The following is a 12,233-nucleotide window of genomic DNA, read 5'->3' on the forward strand; positions in this document are numbered from 1 at the left end:
CCGCTCCCGGGATTGGAATGACTCCTTACCCTCTCCCTTAAAACCCACTTCCTTTCGTCTTCCCCTCTCCTTCCCTCTTTCCTGATGAGGCAACAGTTTGTTGCGAAAGCTTGAATTTTGTGTGTATGTTTGTGTTTGTTTGTGTGTCTATCGACCTGCCAGCGCTTTTGTTCGGTAAGTCACCTCATCTTTGTTTTTATATATAATTTTTCCCACGTGGAATGTTTCCTTCCATTATATATATATATATAAAGTTTAGATTAATGTTGTGGTCTTCAGTCCAAAGATTAGTTTGATCCAGCTCTCTATGATAATCTATCTTCTGCGAGCCTCTTCATCTCTGAAGAACTATTGCAACCTACATCCTTCTGAATCTGCTTATTGTATTCATCTCTTGGTGTTCGATTTTTACCCCCCACCCATTCACTCCAGTACTGAGTTGGTAATCTCTTGATGTCTCAGAATGTGTTCCATCTACCAATCCGTGTTTTTAGTCAAGTTGTGCCACAAATTAGTTACAAGATTCATCCATCTAATCTCCAGCATTCTTCTGTAGCACCACATTCCAAAAGCTCTCGCTAGACAAAATGGTTTGTTTACTGAGGTGTAATGCATTGTCACTGGCTGGGTGCAGCTGAGTACGTCTGCCACTTCCCTATTTCCTCATTACTACTGCTTCTCCCCTTCCTACCACTCCCCTCAGCTTGCAGTCAGTGCTGCCACTACTTCTTGCCACTAGCCTAGCAGCTGTCGACGAGAGGCAGGGAGGTATGAGGAGTGGTTTGTTTGTATCTGATTCTGAGACTAGACGGCGGTCTCGTGTGTGTGTGTGTGTGTGTGTGTGTGTGTGTGTGTGTGTGTGTGTGTGTGTGTGTGTGTGTGCGTGTGTGTGTGTGCGCGCGCGCGCGCGCGCTCTCTCATTTTCTGACAAAAGCTATGACTGAAGAGTGTGATGTTCTTTTCTACGTGCCTGTCTGCAGCTCAGCAATCATCTTTATGGTGAGTTGCTACCTATCCTCATTATTATTGATTCTCAGAGTATATGAACAAGTTATCTGTTGCACGAATTGATCACCGTGGCTCGTGAATAGCTGGCCACACAAGTGAATTTCCGCGACGGGCCAAAGCCGCAGGCCGTTCCTGTGGGTATGTGTCATGGATCAAGCCGGTCAGTCTAAAGCCATTCAGTTCCCATTAATGTGCAGGCCCTGCCCATCAGATCTAGTCTGACCGATCTGCCAACAGGCCAGATCAGTTTGTGTGTAGTGTAATGCAGGGTATTTTCATGGTTTATCCATGGGCCCATGGCTGAGGTGCTACTCAGTTGGTCAGAGGCCACGAGCGATGGATTTCAGGAACCGCAACTGTTTCGCTGCAAGTAAATTGTACAGACATTTTATTTATTCTTAGTACATTTTGCCACTTAAAAAGTGGTTTATGTGTTATAAAGTATGGATGATAAGAAGAAGAAAATTGTCAGTCGTTGGCTGTCTGTACGCTATATACTGATGATATATTTCTCGGAAGAAAAATCAAAGTAATAGCTATAACACAGTGGGTAATAATTGACAATAATGAACATAGTAGAACCAAATATTATTGGTGGTCACCTACACAATTCTTCCCCACCTTATGCACTTCTTTCAAGAGGCCTACGTTTTTCTTAGATTGTTTCTGAAATCAGTGAAGGTATTTTAAATCTGTCTTGTGACTCCAACCAAATGCATATTTTTGCCACCAAATGTGTTTCATTTTATTGGAATAAAATAACATCATGTGGGTTAATGAAACACACATACCATTTGGCTTGCTTTCTCCATCTAAAAACAGTTCATTACAAAAGACGCTGGTGTTAGTACTTCAGATTTTTGCTCACATCAGGGAACGCCATCTGCTTGAAAGTTTTTTTAAAGATATTTTCTTGTTTGCACTATTGTTTCTTGTGCCATAGCTGCAAAGACAGATTGTCAGCTCACATCTTAACTTACCCTTGAGGTCTCAAAATTTGTGAGGGAAAAATGCTGACTTCCACTGCTACTTTAAATGTCTCATTTCCTATTCTAATTACGTAATGTTTTTCAACTGTGTTCCATTATCCTTGTTATGATTTTGTTGATGTTCATTCTGTATCCTCCTTTCAAGACACTGTCCATTTCATTCAGTTGCTCTTCCAAGTCCTTTGCTGTCTCTGACAGAACTGCAATGTCGTAGACAAACCTCAGAGTTTATATTTCTTTTTCTTGAACTTTAATACTTCCTTCAAATTTGCCTTTATGGTGCTTTGTGGAGGGTACACTGTTCTTTTCCTGTTCCACTCGAAAATATAGCGAGGGTAAAAGAATTGTCTGTATGCCTCTGAACAAGCCCTCATTTCTTGTATATTATCTTTGTGATCTGTGCATGAAATGTATGTTGGTCACAGTAGAATTGTTCTGCAGTCAGCTTCAAATGCTGGTTCTCTAAATTTTATCAGTAGTGTTCCTCAGAAAGAACATGTCCTTCCCTCCAGGATTCCCATTTGTGTTCCTGAAGTATCCCTGTAATACTGTGTGTTGTTCAAACCCATCAGTAGCAAATTTCCTTTTTCACTTGCTCAGTGTACAGATTGAATAAAATTTGGTATAGGCTATGACCTTCTCAACCACTGCTTCCCTTTCATGCCCCCTCGACTCATATAACTGTCATCTCATTTCTGTATAAGTCCTAGATAGCCTTTCGCTCCCTGTATTTTATCCCTGCTGCCTTCAGAATTTCAAAGAGAGTTTTCTGGTTGACATTACCAAAAGCATTCCCTAAGTCTACAAATGCTTTTAGTATGTGTGCCTTTCCTTAGCCTATCTTCTAAGAGAAGTTATAGGATCGGTAATGCCTTGCCTGTTCCTACATTTCTCTTGAATTTAAATTTACTTTCCTCCGAGGTCGGCTTATACCAGCTTCTCCATTCTTCTGTAAAGAAGTGTTTTGTAACTATGACTTATTAAACTGACAGTTCGGTAATATTCACACCTGTTGCACCTGATTTTTTGGAATTGAAATTATTAAATTCTTCTTGAAGTCTGAGGGTATTTCGACTGTCTCATATGTCTTGCACACCAGATTGAAGAGTTCTGTCAAGACTGGCTTTCCCAAGGATATCAGTAGTACTGACAGAATGTCATCAACTTGTGCGTTTTTACGACTTAGGTCTTTCAGTGATCTGTCATATTCTCGTATCATATCTCCCATCTCATCTGTATGTATGTCCTTTTCCCTTTCTATAATATTGCCTTCAAGCTCATCTCTCTTGTATAGCCCCTGTATACGCTCCTTCCACCTTTCAGCTTACTCTTCTATGCTTCGTACTGATTTTCTATCTGAGCGCTTGATATTCATTCAGCTGCTTCTCTTTTCTCCAAAGGCCACATTAATTTACGTGCTGGTCATATCTTCCCTTCCCTTAGGGTTGCATACTTCTATACCCTTACATTTGCCCTCTATCCATTCCTGTGTATCCAATTTTCACTTCCTGTCAATCTCATTTTTTAGATGTATGCATGCCCTTTTGCCTGCCTCATTTGCTGCATTTTTATATTTTCTCCTGTCATCAGTTAAATTTCAAATCACCTCTGATACCCAAGGATTTCTTCCAGGCATTGTCTTTTTACCTATTTCATTCTCTGCTGCCTTCACTATTTCATCTCTCAAAACTACCCATTTGTTTTCTACTGCATTCCTTTTTCCCTGTTGCAGTTAACTGTTGCCTGCTGCTTCCTCTGAAACTCTCAACAATCTCTGGTTTTTTCAACTTATCCAGATGTCATCTCATAAATTTGCTACTTTCTTGCAATTTCTTCAGTTTTATTCTACATTTCATAACCATAATTGTGGTCAGAGTCCACATCTGCCCCTGGAAATGTCTTACAGCTTCAAATCTTGTTCCAAAATCTCTGTTTCATCATTATTTAATCAGTCAGAAACATTACGGTGTCCCCAGGTATCTTCCACATATACTACCTTCTTTCAGGCTTCTTAAACCGAGTGTTAAGGATGATTAAAATATGGTATGTGCATAATTGTACCAGGCATTCCTCTTTCATTCCTCTCCCCCAGTCCTCGGCTTCCTCTTCCTTCTGTCGAATTCCAATCCCCCACCACAATTAAATTTTTGTTTCCCTTAAGTATGTGAATAATTTCTGTCATCTCATCATACATTTCTTCAATCTCTTCTTCGTCTGCAGAACTAGTTGGCATATTAACTTGTACTGCTGTGGTCGCTGTGGGCTTCATGCCTATCTTAGCTAGCTATGGTAATGCATTCACTATGCTGTTCATAGTAGTTTATCTGCATTCATATCTTCTTATTTGTTATTAAACATACTTCTGCATTACCCCTATTTTATTTCGTATTTATAACCCTGTACTCACCTGTTCTTCCTGCCACCAAATTTCACTAATTTCTCCTACATATAACTTCAGCCTATCCTTCTCCCTTTTTAAATGTTATAAGTTACGTTAAGGAAGCTAATGTTTCACACTCTGACACGTAGAATTTCAGTTTTGTATCTCCTGAAGACGACACCATCCTGGTTAGGCCCTGTTTGGAGATGCAAAAGTGGGATTATTTTACCTCCAGAATATTTTATTGAAGAACATACCATCATCATTTAACCATATAGCAGAACGGCATCCTCATGGGAAAAATTATGATTGTAGCTTTCCCTTGCTTTCAGCTGTCCACGGTACCAGCACAGCAAGATCATGTTGGCTGAAGTTATGAGGCCAGATCATTCACTCATCTAGACTGTTGTGCCTGCAACTACTGAAAAGACTGGTGCCCCCATTCAGGAACCACATGTTTGTTTTGCCTCTCAACAGATACCCCTCCATGACTATCTGTATCGTTGAGGCATGCAAGCCATCCCACTACAGCAAGATCCATGGTGCTAGTATTGTACAGCATGTCAGTAGCATTATGCGTAAGGAAAGATTTATTTCTTTAATTCGCAAAAGATATGTGTTCATACTCAGTGAGGGCACTGAGAACCTTGCTGCTAAGTGCCTTCAAATAACAACCACCACCACCACCACCACCTCCTCCTCCTCCTCCTCCTCCTCCTCCTCCTCCTGGATGCCTCCGTACAAATGACTGGACAGCTCTGATTCTTCTTCCTACAAAGCCCTTGGGCTTCACAGATGGAATTACATAAGATCTGCTGCTAAAAGGCACATTTTCTTTTATTTCCGGTTTACATATACAACCCTTATTAATTCAGGCCTCTTAGGAAATACTGTGTAGTTATACAGTAGTACCAGTATTTCGTTTAACTCTTGCTTATTGGCTTCAATCAAGCTGTGAACCTTGATTTGAATTTCACAAAATATATCTTCTACCTCTTCTTTGACACAACTCACAAGATTAATTTGAACTGCAGCTCCCTTTTCTCTCTCATGAATATACATTAAACCCATGCACACAGTTTCCAGTCCCCCTTGTCCATGCATCCTCTTAAATGCAACTTCCATCTCATTCATTCCCCCCTTAATTACCATCTTGCTTGCAGCAAAATCAGCTTAACACCAATTCTCCGTCAGCCAGTATGTTCCCAAGAGAGATCCCAAAGATCATGATGGGATAATGTGGACATTCTGCTTACATTTCTTAAATGACTTCATTTTCACTGTTGACTGTACTACATATTACAATATTCACTATTGAAATTTCGACCTTTGGTCATTTTCAAGTGGTCATAGCTACAGTTTATCTTCTATCTTCCTCTGTCTATCTTCTGTTTATATATTCTGCACATATGTATGTCCCGTGCCACCAGTTCTGTTTGTATGTTTGGGCTAATCTCAGATCCTGCTCTAGGAATTTTGATCCGGTTTTGACTACTAGGTAAACTGGTTCATAAGGAAGGTTTGTTTATACAGTATAAATTATAAATATTTCATGGGCATTGGCTGAACTATGACGAATTAATGTGCCCTGCCACTATGGAAACACTGCCGCTGCCACCTAGTGCTGCAGCCACTGCAACTCTAGAGAGCAACACAGGGTGACCAAAATCTGTGATGGCATGGTGGTGTAACAGTAAAGTATGTGTCTAGAAACTGAAAGATTGTGGCATGTAATCCCAGGTGGACTGTGTGTTTTTCATGCTCAATGGTACCAAGATTCATCGGAAACAAAATGTGGTTTGGATTCTATGTTAAACTACAGATCCCCTTTCCCTGATTAGATAACTGGTTACAAACACACAATTGAAATGGTTGCTCCATGCCATTGAGCCACACAACATTATTATTACTACAGTCTGTGGATATTTTCTCCTTCCATATATAATTTAAATTAAAGTCCCTCACCACCTTTCTTCTGCCTGTATCTCAGGACTAATCTCAGGAACTATCGTAGGGATTTTGATACTCACTCTGGAATGAGGCTGCAGTTGGAAATTTCTCAAGAGGTATGAATTTTCTCACTTCCATATTTAATTGGCATTTGGAATGACATCTGATGGTAATGATGGGATCTTTGAGCTACTGTGCCACCAAAGCAGTGGGAGCAGCACTCAATGGTGATTTCACGCTAATGGTTACCTCTTATAGCCAGTGCAGTGCACAAAGTGCTCCAGTGACTGCCCTGCCAACAAATGACTGGCTGTGGTGGCATGATGCCTTTCATGCCCAGCTTGCATTGTTAGGCTGCTTGCAGTAATCTGTAGGAAAGTGATGATATTCTGTGACCTAACATTGTTCCCTGTATTTTAATCATAATTCTATACACTGGTGTATAAACAAAATTGCCACTGTTCCTCTCAGGCCATCTGGCTGTAGATACATGGTGCTACATGTGCAAAGCCAGAATGAGTCGTCAGTATGTACATCAAGGACAGACATACTGGTGTCAAATATATGTACATGTTCCACAGTATGTCCATGAAGAATCTGGGTTAAAAATAAAGTTACTCATGCACTGAAAATACAGCATTAGTCAACATTAACAGTAATAAAAAAAAATAAATAAAAATGGTGTGAGCCTCTGTGACTCACGTCAGCCTTTGTCACATACTTTCTGTGTTAAGTACACCATCACATTACAAGAATAAGTCACAAAAAAAAGCTGAATGCAGCACTGTTTTACTAATTTTAATGGTATGCGATACATGGTATAAAAACTCGTGAAACTGGTGTTGTACATACCAGACATGTCAGTAACGAATGCCATACTGGTCGAAACAGATGAGAATCAGCTTCACTGTATTAACATCACTTTAAAAGAGTACATTGAAGATGTATGCAGGTGTCTTGATGCTAAAGCATAAGTTGCAAGACATGTATACTCTTGAGCGCTAAGTGTAAGGTCATTAAATATTAACAGTGATAAAACTAGAAAATACATTGAACCATACATGATCATGAAGGTACATAAAGTATCATGGCATAATTACAAAAGTTCTCACATAACATACCTCTCTGGATTGTATATAAAATTTAATGCATTGTGTTACTCAAAGGATTGGTGTGAAGTGTGGGGCTCATGCAGGCAACACTACTCGAAGAAAACAATGCAGTACAAACACCTTCTTTTATACCAGATACAAAAGCACAAACACCATATCACACAAGATAAAATACATTCTTACATGTGAACACATGTAGAACACTTCATGACCATGCAGAGATACATAATTTTCCATGGTATATCTATATAAATCCTTGTGTTTTAATTAATAAGAGGGCATAGAAATACGTAAAGTATTCTACTCAAGGGAATCAGAACCATGATGAGAGGGAGGTACTGACAACATGAACTCATCTAACAGCAGCATTCTTTTGAAAGAATGAATGTAATTTGTGCTGAGATCTTCTGTTGAATAGATCTGTTTGTTCATTTAACATGTCTTCAGAGTGAGTCTTCAGATAATCATAGATTCCCATCTTCCAAATTGTTGATGTTTCCACCCTTCTGTGCTGTGTAAAAGATTTGGAGTGGCACTTCTATACTACCAGCCATACCGTTATTGTCGTTAAGGTGTATACCAAATGTAGATATGTAGCTGTTCATTTGCATGGTGTATGTCAGTGATATACTGATGTTGTTTGAAGGTACGCCCTGTGAAATGGATGTCATGCATATACTGACGTAAAATGATGACAGTTTAATAGTTTACACCATAAGATGAAATTTACTAAAGAAATGGAAGTTAATAAGTGTATGAAGTACCAAGATCTGAAAATTTTAAATGGTGGAGCTCAGCATAAATTCAGTATTTTTCTTAAAAGTTCAGCAGCGGACACATTGATTAAAAATTAGTTGTGCCACCTGGTTGCATACTAAAGGGCAGTGTTTTATTCTCTGGTACATTACTTGTTAAGCTTGCCACTTGATAATGTCAAAAATCAGAGAGAAGCAACCACATTAAAAGAGCTGGCTATTAGGAATGGCTTTCTTAGTGACATATTATGAATAACAAAAGATACAATGCTAATGGAAAACAAAGTGATCAAGTTTAAGGAAAATGCCAGGAAAACAGATAGCGGTATTTCCACATTGGTATTCATCTTACGGAGATACCGTATTGGCCTGAAGGTAAGCCATCACCACATATAAGCTGCTCCCCAAAATTTTAAGGGGGAAAAAAAAGAAAAAAGGTTTTGCACTAAAATAAGGTGCAATCTGATTGACCGGATATAAATTACCAAAACTTTATTTTTACTTACATGTAAGACATCAGTATGTATTGTAAACATTTGTTCTAAAATTTAATAGAACAGATTTGCGACATGTGTTTTGTCTTATTTACTCTCATTGCTATCAGTACCATTATTCACTTCATCACTCTCACTCCTATCACTTTCTTCATTTTCTTCCCACAGTATGTCATCTTCACTTCCATCCAGCATATTTGATATGCAGCATTTCTTGAACCTCTTGATGATGGGCTCTTATGATATTGAGGACAACGGAGTAAGAATCCACTCACACAAAAGGGTGACTGGTGGCTTCTTAATCTTACCTGATGGTGTAAGGGCGTGGTCCTTGTCCAGGACCCAATCTGAATACATTTTTTGGGGGTTGTCCTTGAATGATTTGTTTATGGCCACATCTAGTACTTGTTGTTTTGAAGCCACTCTTGTAGGTGTTACAAGATATGTTTTTTGTGCAGCAAGTTTATCTTTTACTTCAGATGTTAGATGTCCCTTATAAGCAACCAAAACTAGCATGGCTTTCATAGCAAGCAGTGCCCCAGGTCTGTGATTCCAAACAGTAGACTGCCAGTCAACCATGAGTTGCATTGTCAGTCAGCCATTTCCTTGACAGAAAATCACTAAGCATATAGGAATTTTTTTTTTTTTTTTTTTTTTTGCATGGTTTTTCTTCTAAGAGTGACATAAAGGCGTAACTTTCTCCTACAGGCTGTAATAGGTCTACTGTCATATTGCTCAGCATGCCAAAAAATATTGGCATTTGCTCAGCATTGGCAATCTGCTAAAAAGGATATGAGTGACAGTTTTGGAACTGGATGTGATGTAACACTGGAAGTTGGCCAGCTTCTCCTTGAAATCTGCTGGTATTCTCTGTGTTAGTGTAGCACTTTGTTGGAGAGCAAGGCCATTTCTCTGCATAAACTGAAGACACAAGACACGACCCAATACTCACATGAAATTCTCATTGTGGCACATTTAAGACTTTTGCGATTTCCAAGACCTTCAGTTGGATAATTTCTCATGAGATAGGCATCCCATCTTTCCTCATATCTTGCACATAGGAAAGAAGTTTAGCTTCAAGTTCTGCATACTTGCCACATTTCAGCTCCAAATGACTTTCTTGTTGAAACTGCCTTTTCCCATTTTCCCTCTGAAGCAGCTCAGTGTAGCACATCAGATTCGTCCAGATCTTCTGGCCCCTCTGTTGGTTGTGGTTTTGGCATAATGCACTATTGTAAGTTTGAAGCTTGCATTGTAACTACTCCGAATTTCGTGGCATAATGATGCCTTTTGCTCTAAATGGTCGTTCATATGGTCATAAATCAGGCTTTCGTATCAGTATCGAACTAAAACTGAATTATAAGCTAATGAAACGATACTGGTAGACCTACACAATGTCAACACCAATAAAACACTGGTAAAAGTTTGCATTGTTGCGTAATAAAATGCTGTGTCACTAGTTTTGGCTACAGACTCTAGTTGTATTGTTGCAAGTGAGCTTAACTTTTGTACAGCAATTGATTTAAAAAAAACAAGGTAGCAGATTTAAGCTATCCTCTAACTTTTTGACAGTGAAATTGGGATAAAACGCAACTTAATGTTGACTGTGTTGGTGCATCCCTCCAAATCTTGCACGCCATACAGAGGAGGGCAGTACCATGAACATTTTGGAAGAAATGGGACTTCATGATTGTCTCAAGACTCATTGTGAAAATACGTTAAATGAACAATCATACCTATTTCATGGAAGTGTCACTAATGTATCCAATATATAATGCTTCCATTTTAGATACTTGAAAATGGCCTAAGGCTGAAATTGTACAATAGTACATGAAATAAAGAGAATGGCAGCTGAAGGCATCATGAAATCTTTCAAAAAAATGTTTCATTATTATGAGAAGGAAAATTGCTACTCACCATATAGCGGAGATGCTTCAGTCACAGGTAGGCACAACAAAGAGATTTTTCACACTTAAAACTTTCGGCCAATGGCCTTTGTGAACAATACAAAGGCCATTGGCCGAAAGCTTTAAGTGTGAAAATCTTTTTGTCGTGCCTACCTGCGACTGAAGCATCTCCGCTATATGGTGAGTAGCAACTTCCTTTCTCATAATATTGTTACATTCCATCCTGGATTTTCCATTGTTTGAAAAAAATGTTTCATAGAAGATTTCTGGCCAAATTCAACCCAGTCTTTCAAAAACTGGCTTATGTTAGGTGAATGCTCCTTGTAATGATCATCGTGTTGCCCATTCCCTTGGGTAGAATACTTTATGTATTTCTATGCTGTCTTATCGTTAACAATATGAAAATTTATGTAGATATACCGTAGCATTATAAATCTCTGCATGATTAGGAAGTGTTTTACTTACATCGAAATGTGAAAATGTTTTTTGCCGTAATTAATACAGTGGTTATACTTTTATACCTGAAATACAGGGAATCTCCTTGCGTTGTTTGGTTTCTTTGTGGTGTGATGCCTGCATGAGACTATTTTAGAGCCCACCCTTTAAATAATACAGTACATGACATGTTCAGTGTTGTGTCATGAAGAGTTTTACTTATATTCAAATGTAAGGATGATGCTGTATACCTTGTTTAGATGGTAGTAGTACATTTGTATCTGGCACTCAAGAAAGTGTTTCTATTGCACGATTGTCTTTGAGGAGTGATGCCTTACGAGCCGCACACTTCACGTCCCATCCTTTAAGTAGTACAATACATTACGTATTATATACAGTCCAGGGAAGCTGTGTTATACAAGAACTTTTGTAGTTGTGCCATGATAGTGTAAATACCTTCGTGACTACGTACTTTGTAATGTATTTTCTAATTTATGCATATGTGTGCATTTTTTTATACTGTTAATCAAGTGGGATAGTCCTCACTCTTCTATAACCTTAAGCTTAGCACCTAAAGATCAAGACACCTGCGTACATCTCCAATGTGTATATACATGGTGTCTTTTCTTTTGGGTGTATTCATATCTTGGTACGGTACAAACTTTTAACTGTCCCCACTGATTTCAGTCAGTGCCTACTCATAGCCAATGCCTGTAATTCCTTAGTCTTATCTCAAATGTAGTCCTCAAAAATGATTTAAATATGTTGAAGCTGTTGCCACACATTTTGGCCAGTATGGTGTTGCAGGCATTGATGGCCCAACCCGGGACTCCAGATGGCCGAGCTGAAGCCAGGACCCACCGCGCCATATTTTGTCAGGAGGCCTAGCAAGTCCAATAGCGTCAAGGGGCAGTGCAGAGTGATACAGCGGTATTCGGAAGCGTTTCTTTATTCACATAAGTTACAGAAGCGTAACGTCGGCGCTCCGCCCGCGTGCTGTGCCGCGAGTCCAGCCGGCTCAGCAGCTTCTGGTATGCCGACACCACTGCCGCCGTCTGCAAGACCAATCAACTGGAACTCAGCCGTGCTCGCCCGGTGGCCGCCCACCGAGTGTTGCGTCTTGCACTGCATAGCTGCCCGCTATTCCAAAGACTGTTAGAGTCCCTGGTCCCTGCCGCCCTCTGCCCCATTTGGCCTGCTCTG

At 39.5% G+C, this 12,233-nt stretch overlaps 1 protein-coding gene across 2 annotated transcripts in view; it reads left to right on the top strand.

The window, feature by feature from the left end:
* Nucleotides 1-12,233, top strand: part of LOC124723074 (SPRY domain-containing protein 3-like) — a 197,383-nt gene that overhangs the window by 24,736 nt on the left and 160,414 nt on the right. The gene's annotated exons all lie outside the window — the stretch shown is intronic.

The sequence above is a fragment of the Schistocerca piceifrons genome, chromosome X, assembly GCF_021461385.2.
Source record: "Schistocerca piceifrons isolate TAMUIC-IGC-003096 chromosome X, iqSchPice1.1, whole genome shotgun sequence".
NCBI classification, from domain to species: domain Eukaryota; kingdom Metazoa; phylum Arthropoda; class Insecta; order Orthoptera; family Acrididae; genus Schistocerca; species Schistocerca piceifrons.